The 18,747-nt window shown below is 38.9% G+C and overlaps 1 long non-coding RNA gene across 1 annotated transcript; it reads right to left on the bottom strand.

The window, feature by feature from the left end:
* Positions 1 to 5,741: 5,741 nt before the first annotated feature.
* On the bottom strand, positions 5,742 to 14,960 carry LOC148742873 (uncharacterized). The gene is made up of 3 exons (XR_015990447.1): positions 14,879 to 14,960; positions 8,119 to 8,190; positions 5,742 to 5,810 (listed from the first exon to the last, which is right to left on the bottom strand). It is a non-coding gene; the product is annotated as an uncharacterized LOC148742873 (long non-coding RNA).
* Between the last annotated feature and the right edge of the window lie 3,787 nt (positions 14,961 to 18,747).

The following is an 18,747-nucleotide window of genomic DNA, read 5'->3' as shown; positions in this document are numbered from 1 at the left end:
TTATCGGACATAATGGCACGAACCTATCACCGAGATAGCCAGGGAAATTACTAACTACAAAGCCCATTTGTTTGCATGATGAGAACATATGCTTACTACAGTGACGTAACGGCGCCCAGTCCCCTCTTGCTCGGCTAGACATTTTATCTACGGATTATAAAGCTTGATAAAAAATTCAGAAAACGGTAAAATACCTTTAATGTTGCTAAAAAATGTTCTAGAGTCATTACATTTTGATGTAAAATAATAAGAAAATAAGTGTCATAGGCACTTTAAGTTATTTTTTAGTATTTAGAATGACTTGAGCGCCATGTTATCACCTTATGCATCTGATCAAGACTTTTTTTGCATTTTCCCGCACCAAGTCAAGGTTTTTCAGCTTCTGAACGATAATATTAGCAGAACCCTTCTTTATTCAATAGGGAATTGCCAGACTCAATTCTAAAAAAAACGTTTCACTGCAAACGCATCTCTTAGGATTTCGAAATAAAACAACAACGGGGAAGGGAAATCAGTGAAACATTCTTCCTTTTCAGGATTGAGTCTGGCAATTTCCAACTGAGTAAAGCCGGGACTAGAGGAGTGCGATGCAAGTTATCCACGCCTGAAATAGATTTATCACATCCATCACCCGGCGCCGCCCGTTTCATCTGTCGCTTGCTCATAAACATAAGTTTCAGCTTCGCAACAGGCTGTTATTGGGAAGCATTTGTCGTAATTTGACCTATTTGGCTGTTTGTTTGTAGTTGTATTCAGTTAAACTTCATTCTATTTAAACCCAGTCCGAATTTGACGTATTTACTTGAATTCTCATATAGAGAAGAAACATTAGTCAACTCTCTCTCACCATACCGAACGCCCGCGCTGAACTTCGTCGAAGAGCGAAAGAAAAGAAAAACCTCGTTGGTAAACACAGTTTTTGAATAGAAATGAAGTTCACTGAGAACTGAAATCCGAGAAGACTTCAAATAGGTGACATTTTTTCTTTAATTGAAAAGCCATGTGCGAAGAAATACTAGAATTCTGAGTTTTTGATCATAATGGTGGCCGTCCGCAAAAAGTTCTGCTTGAACTTTGTTTGGAGAAGAGTATGATAATAAGAACATTTGCTGACAGATGCGATTATTAAGGAAACGATGCACGATTCCTATATCTGGAAACGGACTGCAAATTCATTGTTCACTCTCAGTAAAACTCAAGAAAAGAACGATGCTCATCGCATGTTATCCAGCACCAGGAAGATACCTATGAATAGCCTGTTTTCCTGAGTGTTTTTCTATAGGTTTTCCGTGCGCGCGAACGCAGCGCTTCCCAAGTGTCTTCACACAGAATAACTAAGGATGAATGCCATGAAAACATGATGTTTGTGATTGTTTTCCTGCTCCACGAAAACAGTAGTGTATAGCTTGTTTTCCTGAACGTTTAACTTTAGTTTTCCCGAGCGCACCAAAGCAGGATTTCAGTTTCCAAGCGTTTTACCGCAGAATTACCAACAGCAAATGCTTTGAAAACATAATGTTTTGTTTATTTTTTTACTGCTCCACGAAAACACTAGTGCATGACTTATTTTCCTGAACTTTTTTCTATAGTTTTCCCAAACGCGCGAACGCTGCATTTGCCAAGCGTTTTCTCATGATCACAGAATTACCAACGACCGTGATTAGGTGATGAAGACGTGTTGTTCGTCTATTGTTTTCCTGCTTTATCGAAACACTCGTGAACAGCTCACATCATTTTCGTATAAGGTTTTCTGTAGTTTCCTTGAGCGCACGAGCGCTACATTTTCCACAAAGAATTGCTAATAGTGAACGAGAAGAAAACACGATGTTCGTCGATTGTTTCCTTGCTCCGAGGAAACGTTAATGAATTGTTCGTTCTCCGGAACGTTTTCCTGCTGTTTTCATACGCGTCCGAACGATGCATTTTTAAAGTGTTTCATCCGAGAAATGCTGACGGTCAACGCCATGATTACAAGATATCGTCGATCATGATCATTATTTCCGGCTCTTAATCCTGCTCCATTAAAACGCCCGTGGATATTATGTCTAATATTTAGAATATTGACCATGACTGGATCATTTGAGGCAACTCAGTCATTTGAGCCGTTTGCGTCATTTAAGTGGATTGGGTCTTTTCAGGCAGTTGGCTCACTTGCACTGATTGGGTCGAACAACGATTAACCGAGCGACGGTAAACGCGGGAAAATGCATGCCTTGCACGAACTCACCGTTGCAGAAAACGTCAGAAAGTGCGTGCTTTCTGCTTAACTCTAGCGAACATAACGTTGGAATGCGAAAAAACTGCTGCAGAGTACATGTTACTTTCCAGAAGTTAACCGAACAGCAATGAATGGTAAAACGCCGGAACTGAGTTTGAAGGAAGTTTCTCGAATTGGTCATCGCGGAAAAATGCTGGAAATGCATGCTCTCGACTCGAAAACTCTTGAACATTTTCGCTCACCCGGCGAAAACTGGTCGCGAATAGAAGAAAATATGATACCTTCTATGCGTTACACGAACGGCAAACACAGGAAAACATTACGTTTTTTCGTATTTACACTCATCTAACCTTCCCGGAAAATGCGTGTTTTCAGGCGTTTACTCCGGTAAATACATTGTTGTTCGGTCAGAAAATGCCAATGAACAAAACGCAAACAAGCTGTTTGCCTTGCGTTAACCGAGGGTTTAATGCCGGAAAATGAATCCTTTACCTGCATTTATCGCGGGGGAAAACTACCGAATAATGTAACGATTACTGTCATTCACTGATGCGAAAACGCACAGAAAACATCGGATTTTCCGTATGCAAAACATGGAGAAACGTCATTAAAATGCCGCGTTTTCCGTGAATTCAACCTTCGTTTTCCAAAAGGCGAACGCTAGATTTTTTGTCCTGTGAGTTTCTGCAAGTACACTGATTGCAAACAAAATTTCCACATGTATTACTTGTATGTAGTGGTAGTTATATGGGCTATTAATTCTGTATCTGTTCTTTTTCAGCGAAACTCTCTGGATATCTTGCCCATAAAATAAGGCATCTTTTTTGTTTAAAAGTTACCTTCTAATTGCACTCCATTCAGGCTTAGGCTGTTTCAGAGTCAAAAGTTGTTTGATAAAGGTGAACAAAGCTACTGGATTGGCGGGATAACATTCCTTCACGTTTGCTTAAGGACGGAGCCCCGGTTATTTCGGAGTGTCTGACTCACATAATCAACCTTTCCTTTTCATCTGGAGTAGTGCCGAACGACTGGAAGACTTCAAGAGTTGTTCCGTTGTTCAAGTCCGGTAACAGAGAAGAAATGGATACCTATCGTCCCATCTCTATTCTCCCAGTAAATTCCAAAATCGCCGAGAAAGTCGTATATCATCAGTTGTTTAGTTATTTAAACGCAAACAATCTCTTGTCGTCCTGTCAATCTGGCTTCCGGAAGAATTTCTCCACTGAAACAGCTGTCACCTTTTTTGTGGATGAAATAGGTAGAAATACGGATAATGGTCTTCTCACTGGGTCAGTCTTCATTGACCTGAAGAAAGCCTTCGATACGCTAGACCACCATATCCTTCTAAACAGGCTACAGAGATATGGCATATGTAGCAGGACTCTTCTTTGGTTTTCTATATATTTGCTAGGCCATTCCCAGTGCGTAGCGATCGTCAAAGCTCTCTCCTCGCCCCTGGATATAGCTCCTGGCGTCCTTCAAGGGTTAGTTTTGGGGTCCCGGCTCTTTATATTGTACATAAACGACATGCCCTACTGCATCTGCTTCTCGCAAGTTCTGCTTTATGAAGACGATATGGTGTTGTTTTTTTACCACTAAAACTGCTATTGAGTTAGAAGCAAGCCTAAGCAACGATATCAACCGTATTTCTTCGTGGATGGAAGAAAATAAGCTTTTTTTAATATGAGAAAGACTGAATATGTGATATAGGCCCACATCAACGGCTTAAGCGGGAGGATAGTATAAGCTTATCCTGCAATGGATCTTCCTTGGCAAAATCCGAGTCTTTCAAATATCTTGGCGTTGTAATTGATCAGCACTTGAGTTTAAAAACCATATTGAGCGCGTGGTCAATAAGGTCTCAAGGAGATTGGGTGTTTTTAGGAGTCTGAGAATTTCTATTCCCATGGCTGCTGCTGAAGGCCTTTACAAGACGACGATTTTACCTGTTTTTGATTACTGTGATGTGGCCTGGCACGGCTGTGGTAAAGCTAATTCTGATGTACTCGAGCGCTTAAAGCATAGAGCAGCAAAGTTAATATTTCCAAATTCTGGTCTCGATACTAAAGAGCTGAATGCTACTTTGGGTCTAGTACCCTTGATTGATAGACGAAAGCTTCATATTGTCTTGTTAGCTAGAAAATGCCTTGATGGCTCGGTACCGCCTTATCTGAATCACTATTTTAATTTAAATACTTCTATGCACACGTTTGTGACTAGACGCTGTAATGACATTCATCTTCCAAAAGTCAACCTTGAGGTCGCCAAGAAATCTTTTTATTTTACAGGCGCGATGGAATTTAACGGTCTCCCTCACCATATTAAAGCAAAGGAATCCTTTATTGAATTCTCAAGGGCCACGAATGACTTTTTCCTAATTATTGGACGTTTTTGTGTAGATGTACATCTCTTTTTATTGATGTCGGCCATGCAACAGTTTTTCTTAGTGCTTTTTACCTTTTAGACTTTCTCTATTTTTAATTACGTATTTTATTAACAGGACCCCCATTGATACCAGTGCTTAGTACACTGAAGGGTTTATCCTGTATAAATATTATTATTATTTTCATCATTATTATTATTAATAGAAGAGAAAAATCGAGTTTCCAGATGGGATTTGAACCCACGACCCACCGTAGACTAGATCACGGAGGGTCGTAGATTCAAATCCCATCTGGAAACTCGATTTTTCTCTTCTATTAAAAACTGTTTATTTCATCTTTACATTATTATTATTATTATTATTATTATTATTGTTGTTATTATTTATAATTATCATTATTATAAGTTAGGCAAATTTTATGACATTTCCTTCACATTATTTAAAATACATGCATTTTAGGAAACAAATAATTTTTTTAAAGCTTATTCTGTCCTCTTTTAAATGAGATATAGCACTAATCACTAGTGTGAATGCCTGTCGACAAAAAAATTAAAATAAAAAAGGTTGTCATCACTTGTAATTTTTTTTTTATGTGCGACCTGTGTTTAGGCCCAGTTTCTTTATAACCTGGTAAAGTTTAAGAGTCCATAACATACTGTCATTGCCTGAGGTAAATAGTGCAAGAGGCCGTGAACTAACGTAGCTTTTTTATTATTTTAGATCAAATTGTGTTAATGATACGGCTCTTATTCTGCATTGGCTCTTTGGCTCTCTGTTCGACGGAATAATGGGTAATTCTTTGTTTATTGCTTCCATTTTTTTAAACTACCCCAGAGTTTCAGAGTCAGTTTGTAGTTAATGATAGTGAGCGTCGAAGGTTAACATATAACAGAAACCCAATGGTGTTTATAGGGTAGCAATGTTTTTAGCGACAATACGATTCTTCCTCTGTATTGGCTCTTTGGTCTTTTGTTCTACAAAACTATACCCAATGGCTAATTCTTTGCTTACTGGTTCCATTTTTTAAACTACCCCGCCCTCTTTTGGCGCGCTATGAACAACAAAGTCTATTTTAGTATAAGTTTGGCTAGTAGAGTAAAGCCAGTCACTTAGCAGGAACATGAATATTTTACTTACAGTCTAGTCAACTTCCTGTTGTTATTGAAGACTCCAGCTGGTAGCTCTGCTATCTCATTCTCCTGTAAGTACCTACAAAAAAAAATTTACCTTGAATGTACGGTCTGTACCAAGTTGATATTTCGAACTTAGTTTCAGAGTCAGTTTGTGATTAAAATAGTGAGTGTCGAAGGTTAACATTGAACAGAAACCCACTGGTGCTTATGAGGTAGCAATTTATTTAAGGACATAATCGTTGCCAAAACTATATTGACTCTTGCTATACGTTTACATTCAATTTTGCCAATCGTGACGGTTTTTACTAGTCTTGCTGATGTATGATACCAGAACAAGATGTTGGGAAACAATTTTCCTAAAGCCAGGTTTTTACTCGCCTCACTTTGTATTGCCATCAATATTCTGTGTGTCAAAAAGGTACTAAAGGGCTCTGATAGGTCATGAAGGAGTAAAGGGGAGAGCATGTGTCTGGGTTTTGTCTATCTGTGTACTGGGAAAGGGGGTTTCCAGCGGTTAGCACTAGATCAAACACTCTTACTAGAAAAGGGCTGGAAAACTTGAGCTGAAGCTACTGGAACTGTACTCCATTTGGAAAGGAAGTAGCTTTTCACTTCTGTCCGTTGTCAAAATGTGAGATTTTCATAAACAACTCGTGGCTGTGCTTTTTTTTGGTTATTTATCATCTCACATTCGACTTTCTCCCCCAAAATAATTGTGAACTAGCACTTGGATCATTTTGGTACTATTATTGAACACTCTAAAAGGTACTCTCCTTTAGTCTGTGTAAAAACTCCAACTACGAAAACAAAGGCTAGAGTCCAAACTCCACAGAAATATATATTTAACAAACATGCGTTAAAACAACCACAACTTTCGGATCAAATAAAACTTGAGAAGCTTCTTAGAATTCCAAACTGAGTGATAACAAACTACCTATAACGAAAACTCAAAAACCAAAACAACTCCGTAAAACAAAACAGCAAAGGATACCCGAAAAAAATTCTCCAGGTAAATTTTCAAAGTCGAGGTTAGAGTTCTTTGACCTGATTGGCTAATTTGTAAACTCACGCGCGTTGCGCGTGAATACAGAAAGAATACAAATGGGGGAGAGGATGAGGAAAATTGTAATTTGAAATTTATAAAGCAAGCAATTGGCGGGAAAGATAAAAAGAAAAATTACCGAGCTAATCTTTTAAGTCTCGAATTTTTGACTTACAGATTTATCGACTTGAAGTTGTTTTGAAACTTAGTGGGATTATTAACGATTAAAATCACATTTCAATCGCATTTCAATAAAGCAAGTCCATGTTATTTATCCTTTTGACCATTTGTTTAAACTGGGTTAGATAAACTGAGCTGGGAATGGGTTTAAAATACCTTTTCAAAAGTGTTGTGAAGTCTCCTAATGCTATTGCTTAGGTTTTCCCTTTGAAGAAAAGGGGAAGTTGCGTTTTTCCCTCTCAAGATGGCTTATCTTCTACTCTGCCAAACATGTCTTACTGCGCATTTCTTGAAACTTCGGAAAATATCTGTGCGCCTGATACATTTAGAAAAGTATGTTCTACTGAACTTAATCTCGAGTACTTGAAATTGAAAAAATGCCAAGTAACTACCAGCGGTTAATACCACTAAAACAGATAACCTGAGTTACACAACATTGTGCTCTTGGTGGCTTTGTTAAATATCAAGCAGTACATTTCGCCACCGGAGAGTAGAGCAAATCATTTCTTACCATTTTCGCCACGAATAAAAAGGTCCATCTTAGCTAGACAAAATTTGCTCTCGAACTTTGCAAAAAAGACAATTGGCGGGCAAAATAAAAAAATAATAACCGAGTTAACATCGAGGACTCCGGGTGGTAGTTCTGCTATCTGATTGTCATATAGGGACCTACGTAAAGGATACGCCAAGACTTTAAGGTTTGACCTTAGTTTTTAAACCAATCGGAGAGCCATTGGAGGCACTATTTAAATTTCAAGCATTACAGTTCGCCTTGAGAATGGTAAGCTCCCCAGCTTTTCAAACCTCATTATTGTTTTACAGATCTATACTTAAATAGTAAAGTCGAGAGAGTGCCAAGAATGTAAGGTTTGATCTACGTTTTCAAAACCAATCAGAGTTAACTTGTGATGAAATTACAAGGTGCTCTAGGCTAGTCATGGAACTAGTCATGGAACTAGTCATGTTTAACTCATACATTCGGCTACTCCCTTTTAATCGCATATTATCGCTTTCGAAGATCCCTGGGCTTAAATACCCTTAGAGCAAGAAATCGAAGAAAGAGCTTAATAACAAAGTTAATGAGAATACAATGTAAATAACAAGATTTTTTAAGATCATTTTCTAAACAATCATCAGGTGTTAACTTATCAATGTTACTTACAATTCAGTCAACTCGGAGTTGTTGTTGAAGACTCCAGCTTGTAGCTTCTTGATTTGATTTCCATTTAATTTCCTAAGAAATGGACAAAACTGAACCTAAAATCGCTCGTTAATGGATAATGACGATTCCTAGAGTAAGTCTACGTTATTTGTACCACTTTTTTGTTGTTGTTTAAATTGGCTTATATAAACTAAACTGGAATGGGTTTAAAATACCATTTAAAAATTGTTGTGAAGTCCCATTATGTTTTTGCTTAGTTTTTCCCTCTGGAGAAAAGGGGAAGTTGCGTTTTTCCTCCTTAGGATGGCTTATCTTTTACTCTGCCAAAGATGAAAGATGTCTGACGGAGCATCTCTTGAAACTTCGGAAAATGTCTGTACACTTATACATTTGGATCCGATTATGTTCTATTGCACTTAATCTCGAGTACTTAACATTAAAAAAATACCGAGTAACTTTAAGCGGTTTATACCACTAACAATGGAAACAACTGAGTCAAAGATCGCTCCTTAATGAGTAATCATAACTCCTGGAGTGAGTGTATGTTATTTGTCCTTTGGAACATGTGTTTGTTTACATGGGTTTAGATAAACTAAACTGGGAATGGGTTTAAAAAACCATTTAAAAAGTGTTGTGAAGCTCCTTAATGAAAAAAATGTAGCAAATTGGTAAATTCATAAGATTTTTAGTACACCTAGAATATTTAACAGAAAAAAGTTGATGGGCTTAAAGAATAAATTTTCTTTTCTCAGACTTCTCCGCAATTGTTAAATTTTTGGTTCAACTGCAAGTATCATAGCTTAGTAGCACCCTATTAGTATCTGTGAGAAACGGGTTCGTATCCCATCCTAGTCTCCCTCGCATCTGTTTTTTTGGATGTCACGCAACGCTCCCCCAAAAGAACGGCTGCTGACAACCGAACTACATTCCTTTCTCATTGTCCTTGCGGTTTGTTCGCGGTCTATTGAACAGACCAATCACATACCAGAAAATCTGAATGACGTAAGGTTTCACGCGAAAATGTGGATGTGGCAGATGATTTAGCTATCATGTCGGGAGAAACACCGAAGAAATTTGTCAATGAGAGCTCAGATGTTTCACATGTTCATCGTTGTGCCCTCGTAAAGATAGAGTATATATTTTTGGGAAAAATTCTCACAATTTCGTTGAAATTATAGAATCTACGCTTAACATAGACGTCAACTGCTACGCCAACGACACGAACGCTAGATTGTTTCAGCGGTTGTTAAAGTTTCACCGAGCAACTGAGAGAGTAGAAGAGGCTAAAAACTGAACTGAAACTCTTTTTACGCAGTACTTCAAGAGGTTACTACAGATTATAAAAGTCAGAATATATAAGAAACAGTAAATTACATCAATAATCAAAACGAAATACAAGACGCCTTTCAATCGAGGCCAAGGGCTAAACGCTTGCTTCGACCTACAGATGGAGATCAGGAGGAAAAAAGCGCGTGCTTGCCGTCAGCAAAACGGGCGAAGGTTTCGAGAACACTGCAATTTAGGTCGGCCAACGTCTCCTACACTACTTGTACTTCTTCATTTGCCAGTCCGCTGCAAGCTGGAGCGAACCCGATTAGTTATGTTCGTGGCTTCTTATCACCGGTACAGGAAATCGGCCCGAATTATCGAGTGTTTCCGCACGTTCGTACAACGCAACAACAATAACAATAATATGACCACTTTCATCGGTAACATGGTCAAACACAAGCGGGAGAGCTTCATATATTAACGATTTCCCGGATCCTGTAGGCAGCTTAACAAAAAATTTTTTTTCTCGACTAAAACTTTTCTAATCGCAAGCTTCTGGTGAGCATTAAGCTCGAAAATTTTGAACTTTGACGACGCTTTGCGAAAAGCTCCTTCAAGCACCGCTATTTGTCTTGTGTTTTCCACATGAGGATCGCGATAGAAAACGATATCTGATTGGACGAGTCTTAAAAGGTGAGTCTGGCGCGAAAAGTTCCTAAAAATGGAACCCGAGGTGTGATTGGCCAATTCGGAGAAAGGAATGTAGTTCGGTTGTCAGCAGCCGTTCTTTTGGGGGAGCGGTGCGTGACATCCAAAAAAACCGGCTGCGAGGGAGACTAATCCCATCCAGGCCTAATTTTTTTTCAGGCTTATTTTCTTCAACTCAAGTCAAATTGCAGCTCACATACAAGGGCCATGATTTCTTTGATTTTTAATCCGCAGGTCAAAATAAATTTATTTCATTGGAAATTCATAGCTTAATGTTGTGCAGAAATGATAAACCTTCGTTTCCCTCAATAAAATATTTCTAGATGATTTATTGAACGCACTCGATTAAATATTTATTTTATCTGTCTTATACTTCATTAACACATGTACATTTTGCTAGCCAATGTAAGGAAAGGTGTTTTCATTTTAATTAGTGTAGAGGCAATTGTACTTTGGATTGAACTCTTCAATTGCAATTTTGAGAAGCGGAAGGAGCAGCAATGGGTAAGTCTACCAGGTTTTGAACTGTAAAAGTTACCACAAGGAAGTTCTGTGTTTGAACCTTTAAGGCCTAAAAGTAAACAGTGCAAAGATTAGTGGGCTGTTCATGTTTTTCAAACTGAAATGCTGCACATGACAAAAAAATTCCTTTTTACTAGAGCTGGATAGTGTGTTCAAAGATTATGATTTTCACCGAGTGCAAAGTTTTGAGGAAAGATTGGAAGGCCTGGACACCTTTTCCCAAAACGTCTGGCTTACAAAGTTCGTCGGAACAAACGAACAAACACTTGTTCAAGTATTGCATTCTTTGGCAAATTGATTTCCAACTAAACTTGCTCATCTGCGTTACTTACTGGGGGATATCGACGTTAGAAATGGTGAGTGACTGAAAAATTCAACATTATACTAGTTTTCGAATATCTGGAAACGGACGGCAATTTCATTGTTGTCTCTCAGGAAAACTCAAGAAAAGCACGATGTTCATCGCATGTTATCCAGCACCAGGAAAATACCAATGAATAGCCTGTTTTCCTAAATGTTTTTCTTACGTTTTCCCGTGCGCGTGAACGCTGCATTTCCCAAGCATCTTCCCACAGAATAACTAACAGTAAATGCCATGAAAACACGATGTTTCTGATTGTTTTCCTGCTCCACGAAAACGCTGTATAGCTTGTTTTCCTAAACTTTTTACTATAGCTTTCCCGAGCGCGCGAAAGCTGGATTTCAGTTTCCAAACATTTTACCGCAGAATAACCAACGGTGAATGCCATGAAAGCACGATGTTCGTTGAGAATGAGAGCGATCTTCGCAGTGACGAAACACTATTTAAGCGGTAGTAAAAACGAGACCTGAATTAAAATCAGGCCTTTACGGGATTCGAATCCATGATCTCTAGGGTACCGGTGCAGTGCTCTACCAACTGAGCTAACAAGCCAACTGGGAGCTGGTCATTATGTTGGTTCGTAATAAACCCGTCAATTGACGAATCAACGTTTGTGAATATATGAAAGTCATATATTTGAACTGCGGTTAGAGAACGATTATGAGAAAGATCTTCGTGATGACGAATGCCTCTTACTCAGCAGTAGAGAAAATGAGGGCTGTAAAAAACTCAGGCCTGTACACCATACGAACAAATGACCTTTACGATAATGGTGGAGTGCTTTACCAACTGGCCTAACAAGCCAACTTAAGTAGTGTTCGTTCCTGCAAAGATCGCTCTCTGTACTCGTTCTTCTAATAAATGCCTTTCACATGTTCACAAACGTTGATGATGTTTGTTGATTGTTTTCCTGCTCCACGAGAACGTTAGTGTATAGCTTGTTTTCCTGAGCATTTTTCAACAGTTTTCCTAAGCACATAGACGCTGCACTTGCCGAGCTTTTTCTCACAGAATAACTAACGGTGAATGCCATGGAAACATGATGTTTGTCGATTGTTTTCCTGCTCCATGAAAACGCGGGGTCATCTTCGTTGTAAAAACTTGACAAGGTTTTCTTTGTTTCATGAGGTATTGTTTAGCTGTACGTTATTGTTTCTAATGTTTTATTGTCTTTGTTTTACGTCACTCGTGAGCTTCACAGGTTTTTACACCGAGGATGAGCCAAAACGCTAATGTATAGCTTGTTTTCCTGAACGTTTTTCTACAGTTTTCCAAAGCGTACGAACGCTGCATTTGCCAAGCATTTTCTTAGAGAATTACTGACGACCGTGATTAGCCATGAAGACGTGTTCTTTGCCTATGGAGCGCTGTACTTTCCAACTGTTTTCACACAGAATTACTAATGATAAAGGGCATCGTTCGTAATTCTGTTTACAAAGATCTGGGAATGGGAAGAGATTCCGACAGATTGAAGCAGAGGAGTGATAATCAAGATCCCCAAGAAAGGGTCTCTAAGTGATTGTAACAACTGGCGAGGAATTATTACTCTTTTGCCTGTGCCGAGCAAAATCTTTTGCAAGGTCATTATACAGCGCATTACCCAAGCTGTTGATGACATCCTGCGGAACGAGCAATCTGGATTTCGCAAGAGGCGTGGATGTATGGATCATTTCCACACTGAGGAACATACTTGAACAATGTACTGAGTGGAACAGAGAGTTGTATGTAAATTTCATCGACTATGAGAAAGCATTTCACAGCATTCATAGGGACAGTCTTTGGCAGATTCTGAGAGCATATGGCATTCCACAACGTATTGTCAATATCACGAAATGCTTCTACTCAAATCTCACATGTTGCATCGGTCAGAGGGATCTAAGTTTTGAAGTCAAAACCGGTGTACGGCAGGGATGTGTCATGTCGTCAATGCTATTCAATATTGCTATCGACTGGGTCCTTTGTCGAACAATGGAAGAGCAGCGAAGAGAGATAAGATGGACCCCTTTTACTACGCTCGAAGACCTCGACTTCGCAGACGATTAGCTTGAAGAAGACACAGGTCATGTTTGCTAATGTCCCATCCTCAACAAAGATCAGGGTAAGACGACAGGACATTCCATACACCAACAAGCTCACATACTTCGGAAGTGTGCTCTGCCAAGAAGGAGGTACTAGTGTAGATGTACAAAGCAGATTGAACAAAGCAAGATATGCCTTTATAAGCTTAAGATCAGTGTGGAGGTCAGCAAGCTACAGCACAAAGACGAAGCTTAGAATTTATCAGGGCTGGCTGCGTATTTTAAGCTCTCCTTTACAGCTCGGAATGCTGGCGAATGACAGAACAAGATCTCTCAAGATTAGCATCCTTCCACACAGCTAGCCTCAGGAAGATTCTGAGAATCTTCTGGCCTCAGAAAGTATCGAACGACCAGCTACTGAGGCAAACCAAGTAGGAGGATATTCATACACTTGTCACCAGGAGATGATAGAGGTGTATCAGACATGTGATGCGGAAGGCCACTAGCAACATAGCCAGAATTGCAAAGCGCTGGACACCTGAGGGCAAACGAAGCAGAGGGCACCCTAAAACAACTTGGCGCAGGACTGTAAAGAAGGAACTAAGGGAGCTCAATTACAGCTGAAGCACCATTGAGAAACTGGCTAAAGATAGGCAGGGTTGGAAGGATTTCGTTGCTGCCCTATGTGCCACACAGGCATGATGGGCAGTTAGTAAGTAGTAAGTAAAGGGCAAGAAAACATGATGTTCGTCGATTGTTTTCTTACTTCCGAAAACGCTAATGAATAGTTCGTTTTCCGAAACGTTTTTCTCCTGTTTCACAACGTTTCCGAACAAGGCATTTTTAAAGTGTTTTATCTGGGAAATGATAACAATCAACGACCTATAAACAAGATATGTTCGTCGATCTGATCATTATTTCCTGTTCTTAATCCTTTTCTATGAAAACGCCAGTGGATATCTTGTCTAACATCTAGACAACTGACCCCAATTAGGTCACTTGAGGCAAGTCAGTCATTTGAGCCGTTTGGATCATTTGAGGAAATTGAGCTTAAATATTGGGTCATTTTGGTGGATTAAGTCATTTCAGGCAGCTGGGTCACTCGCACGACGGGTCGAACAGCGACTAACCGAGCGGCGGTAAACGCGGGAAAATGCATCCTTTGCACGAATTCAACGTTCCAGAAAACACCGGAAAATCAATGCTTTCTGGTTAATTCCAGTGAACATAACGTTGAAATACAAAAAACGGCTCTGAAGGGCAGAGTACATGGTATTTCCCATAGGTTAACCGATCAGCAATACTTGTAAACGGTAAAACGCCGGAAAATGCGTTTCAATGAGTTTTCTCGAATTCACCATCTCGGAAAAATGTTGGAAAATGCAAGCTTTTGACCAGAAACTCATTTGAACATTCGTTCTCCGGGTGAAAAATAGTTGCGAAGAGAGGAAATCATAATATTTTCTATGCGTTACACGAACAGCCAACCCAGGAAAACATTACGTTTTCCTGTATTTACACACATAACCTTCCATAAGGTGAACGCTAGTTTGTTTGTCGCGTGAGTTTCTGTAAGTGCATTGATTGCAGGAAAAAAGTCCATTAATATTTTTATCTACCGTTTGCTGTATGGGTCGTTAGGACCCTGTTGTTGTTGTTGTTTTTTTGTTTGAATTTTAGATCAAACTGTGTCATTAATACGGTTCTTCCTCTTTATTGGCTTATTGGTCGGAACAATGGCTAATTCTTTGTTTACCGCTTCCATTGTTTAACTATCTTAGACCCCCTTTTGCTTGTTATTAATAACAAAGTCTATTTTAGTACAAATTTGACAAATGGCGTGCAGCCAGTCACTTAGCGGGAACATGCATATTTTACTTACAGTTCAATCAACCTCCTGTTGTTACTGAAGACTCCAGCTGGTAGTTCTGCTATCTCATTGTCCTGCAAGTGCCTACAAAAAGATGTTTACCCTGAATTTAAATTACGGTCTCTTTTAAGTTATTATTTTAGCTTCAAAGTCAGTTTGTGGTTAAAATAGTAAGTATCAAAGGTTATCATAGAACAGAAACCCAATGGTGTTTATAGGGCGGCAGTTTTTTAGCTACATAATCGTTCCCAAAACTATAATGACTCTTGCTACTCGTTTCTATTCAATTTTGCTAATCGTACCGGTTTTTACTGGTCTTGCTGATGTATGATACCAGAACAAGATGTTGCGAAGCAATTTTCCTTAGGGCTAGGTTTTTACCCGCTTTACAGGTTTATTTCATGAAGCTTTGTAATGTCGTGAATGTTCTTTCTGTCAAAAAGATACTAAAGGGCTGTGCTAGGTCATAAAGGGGTAAAGGGGAGAGCAGGTGTCTGGGTTTTGTCTATCTGTGTACTGGGAAAGGGGAATTCCAGCAGTTAGCACTAGATCAAACACTCTTACTAGAAAAGCGCTGGAGAACTTGAGCTGAAGCTATTGGAACTGTGCTCCATTTGGAAAGGAAGTAGCTTCTTTTTTTTCATTCGTTGTCAAAGTGTGAGATTTTTATCAACAACTCGGGGCTATGCACTTTGTTGGTTATTCATCATCACACATTCGACTTGCTCTCATAAAATAATTGTTAATTAGCATTTGGATAATTTTGGGGCTGCCATTAAACACCCCGAAAGGTACACCCATTATCTCTGTCAAAGATCCTCTGACGAAGCCAGAGGTTTTGGTCCAAACTCCGTAGAAATATGTATTAAATAAACCTGTGTTAAAGTAACCACAACATTCTGATTAAACAAAAATTGATAAACTTCTTAGAATTCCAAACTGAGGGATAACAAATTGCCTTGAACGAAAACTCAAAAACAGTAAACAAATCCATAAAAAAAAACAACCAAACATGCGCGAGAAAAGTTGTCCACGTCAATTTTCCAGTGTCAACGTTAAAGTTCTTTGACCTGATTGACTAATTTGTAAAATCACGCGCGCTGCGCGTGAATACAAAAAGTATACAAAAGGGAGGAGGAAAATTGCAATTTCAAATTTAAAAAAAAAAAGACATTTTCTACAATCTGATTGTTACCCAATCCCTACAGGAATATTTTCCTGGATTTAAGAATAAAGTCGTACATCTTCAGCATTGTTGCCCTGACGTAACATTTTCTCGTATTTACAATTTTTTTTTCGCACTTTTGGAAAGGAAAACAAACTCGCTGAGGACCTAACAAAGAACAATAAACACTTTACGCAAAAACTTTCCAGGAGAAATGTTATCCTTTCAAGTGAAAATAAATATAAAGTAAGAATCCTCACTTACAGCTTCTGCAGCTCAACCAGTGAAGTAAACACGTCACTAGGTAACTTCACAATCTTGTTATTACCTAACCTCCTACAGAGTCATTCATGTTTTCCACAAATGGTACATTATCAGATGAATAATATATAATTACATCCAAGACATAAAATAGGCCATAAAAAGGTCAATATTATTGAGTTGGACTTAACTGACACTCTCTAAGCCAGCCTAAGCTCAATGAATTCCTTAGTCTCAACACTGAGGACAAACACAAGTATGGTCTGGTGCAGTTAATCTCGAGTACTTGACACTGAAAAAAATGCCAACCAACTGCAAGTGGTTTATGCCACAAAAACGAGAAGCCCAACTACACCCACCACTGTACGATGGCTCGCTCTATTTGAATATCAAGCAGTACATTTCGCCACTGGAAAGCGCAGCAACTCATTTCTTACCACAAAGTGCATGGTGATATGTAGTCTTTCAACTGCATGCATTTTAATTTAGTGGATCAAACTTTTTATTCCCTGCTTTGGAGAATGATAATTCCCCAGCCTATCAAGCCTGATTATTTTTTTAAAGATCTATGCTTAAATAGTAACGTTGGTTTGCCATTTTAGCCAGCAGAAATTTGTGCTTGAAATTTGCAAATAGCGAAAAGGTAGGCAATTGCCAGGCAGATTAAAAAAAGAATTATCAAGCTAATCTTTAAATCCTTGAGTTTTTAACTTACAGATTTATCAACTTGAAGTTCTTATGGAAGGCTCCGGGTGCTAGCTCTGCTATCTGATTGTCATGTAAGGACCTGCATCAAGGATGTGCCAAGAATTTAAGGTTTGACCTTAGCTTTAAACCAATCACAACTCCATTGGAGGCCCTATTTTAATATCAAGTCTTGGGAATGATAAATTTCCTAGCCTTTCAAGCCTGATTATTGTTGTAGAGATCTGTGCTTAAATAGTAAAGTCGAGAGAGTGCTACGAATGGTAACATTTGATCTAGATTTTTAAAACTAATCAGAGCCAGCTTGCAATGAAATTACAAGGTGCTCTTGTCATGAAACAGCGACCCAATCAATGGGTAGATTATTATTAGTAATATTTATGCGGCTATTCACATCAGCATAACTGTTTTGATTCTTGTATTCAGTCGGTCGTTTGTGGAAAGTCTTGCCAGTCTAGTTGACAATGAAACAAGACGATTGGACAAGTGATGTTGTAAATCAGTAATGTCTAAAGCTTGATTTGTACTAGCTCTAATATTTTAATTCACAGATAATAGTGACATTGTCATCGGTTTCTATGTCACGCAGATATTGCTAAAGGGATATGGAGTGTCCTAAGAAAATAAATAGGCACTGGGTTCAGGGGGCTGAGATTTTCGCACCGAAAAGAGCGAAACTAAGAAGTGGGGAGAAAAGTTACCCCTGGTGTCGCACTGAGAAAGAGTACTGCAGTACGTCTACACATTCTTTGTAAGGGTTTATAAGGTCCCTCGAAGTTCGGAGAAACAGTTATTGAATCATCTCGTCGTATGGCCCATTATTTTCAATCCAGGATATGCATTCATTGTATGCAAAAAGTCCAAATCGATTATTATCTCTCATGATTGCTTATGTTAGTGGAAAAACCCCATAAAAAGGTGTTCCGCTGACCTTTTTGAAATCATATTTCTGTTAATATATCCTACATATCCTAAACAATCCATCAAATTTTTTACCTTATGAATGTCTTACTTACAGTTCATTCAATTCGGAGTCGTTATTGAAGACTCCAGCTGGTAGCTTCTTGATTTGATTTCCATTTAAGTACCTAAGAAACGGACAAAACTGAACCTAAGAATGCTCCTTAATGGATAATTATGATTCCTACAGTGAGTCTATGTTATTTACCCTTTTGACCATTTTCTGTTTAAATTGGGCTAGATAAACTAACGGGCTCTCTGCTTAGGGAAGAGAGAAAATGTTCCTTATCCTCGGAGATGATTGACAGTTTTGTCACAAGGCGCTTCGCCCGGTCTGACAATACGAATTGGTCCGTGAAATGATGAATCAACGCTTAAGTAGAGTTCATTACTGCAAAGATTGCTCTCATACTCGCTCTTTAACCACATTTAAAATATATGACTTTCATATATTTACAGACGTTGATGATAGTTGTTGATTGTTTTCCGGCTCCACGAGAACGCTGATGAACATTTTTCTATAGTTTTCTTAAGCACGAGGAAGCTGCACTTGCCAAGTGTTTTCTCAGAGAATAACTGATAGTGGATGCCATGAAAACATGCTGTTTGTCGATTGTTTTCCTGCTCCACGAAAACGCGAGTGTATTGCTTGTTTTCCTGAGCGTTTTTCTGTTGTTTTCCTAAGCGTGCAAACGCTGCACTTGCCAAGTGTTTTCTAACAGAATTACTAACGACTATGATTAGGCCATGAAGACGTGTTCCTCGTCTATTCTTTTCTTGCCCCATCGAA

The sequence above is a fragment of the Stylophora pistillata genome, chromosome 1, assembly GCF_964205215.1.
Source record: "Stylophora pistillata chromosome 1, jaStyPist1.2, whole genome shotgun sequence".
Classification (NCBI taxonomy): domain Eukaryota; kingdom Metazoa; phylum Cnidaria; class Anthozoa; order Scleractinia; family Pocilloporidae; genus Stylophora; species Stylophora pistillata.
Note: the sequence above shows the minus strand (reverse complement) of the source record. Positions and strands in the feature narration are given on the sequence as shown.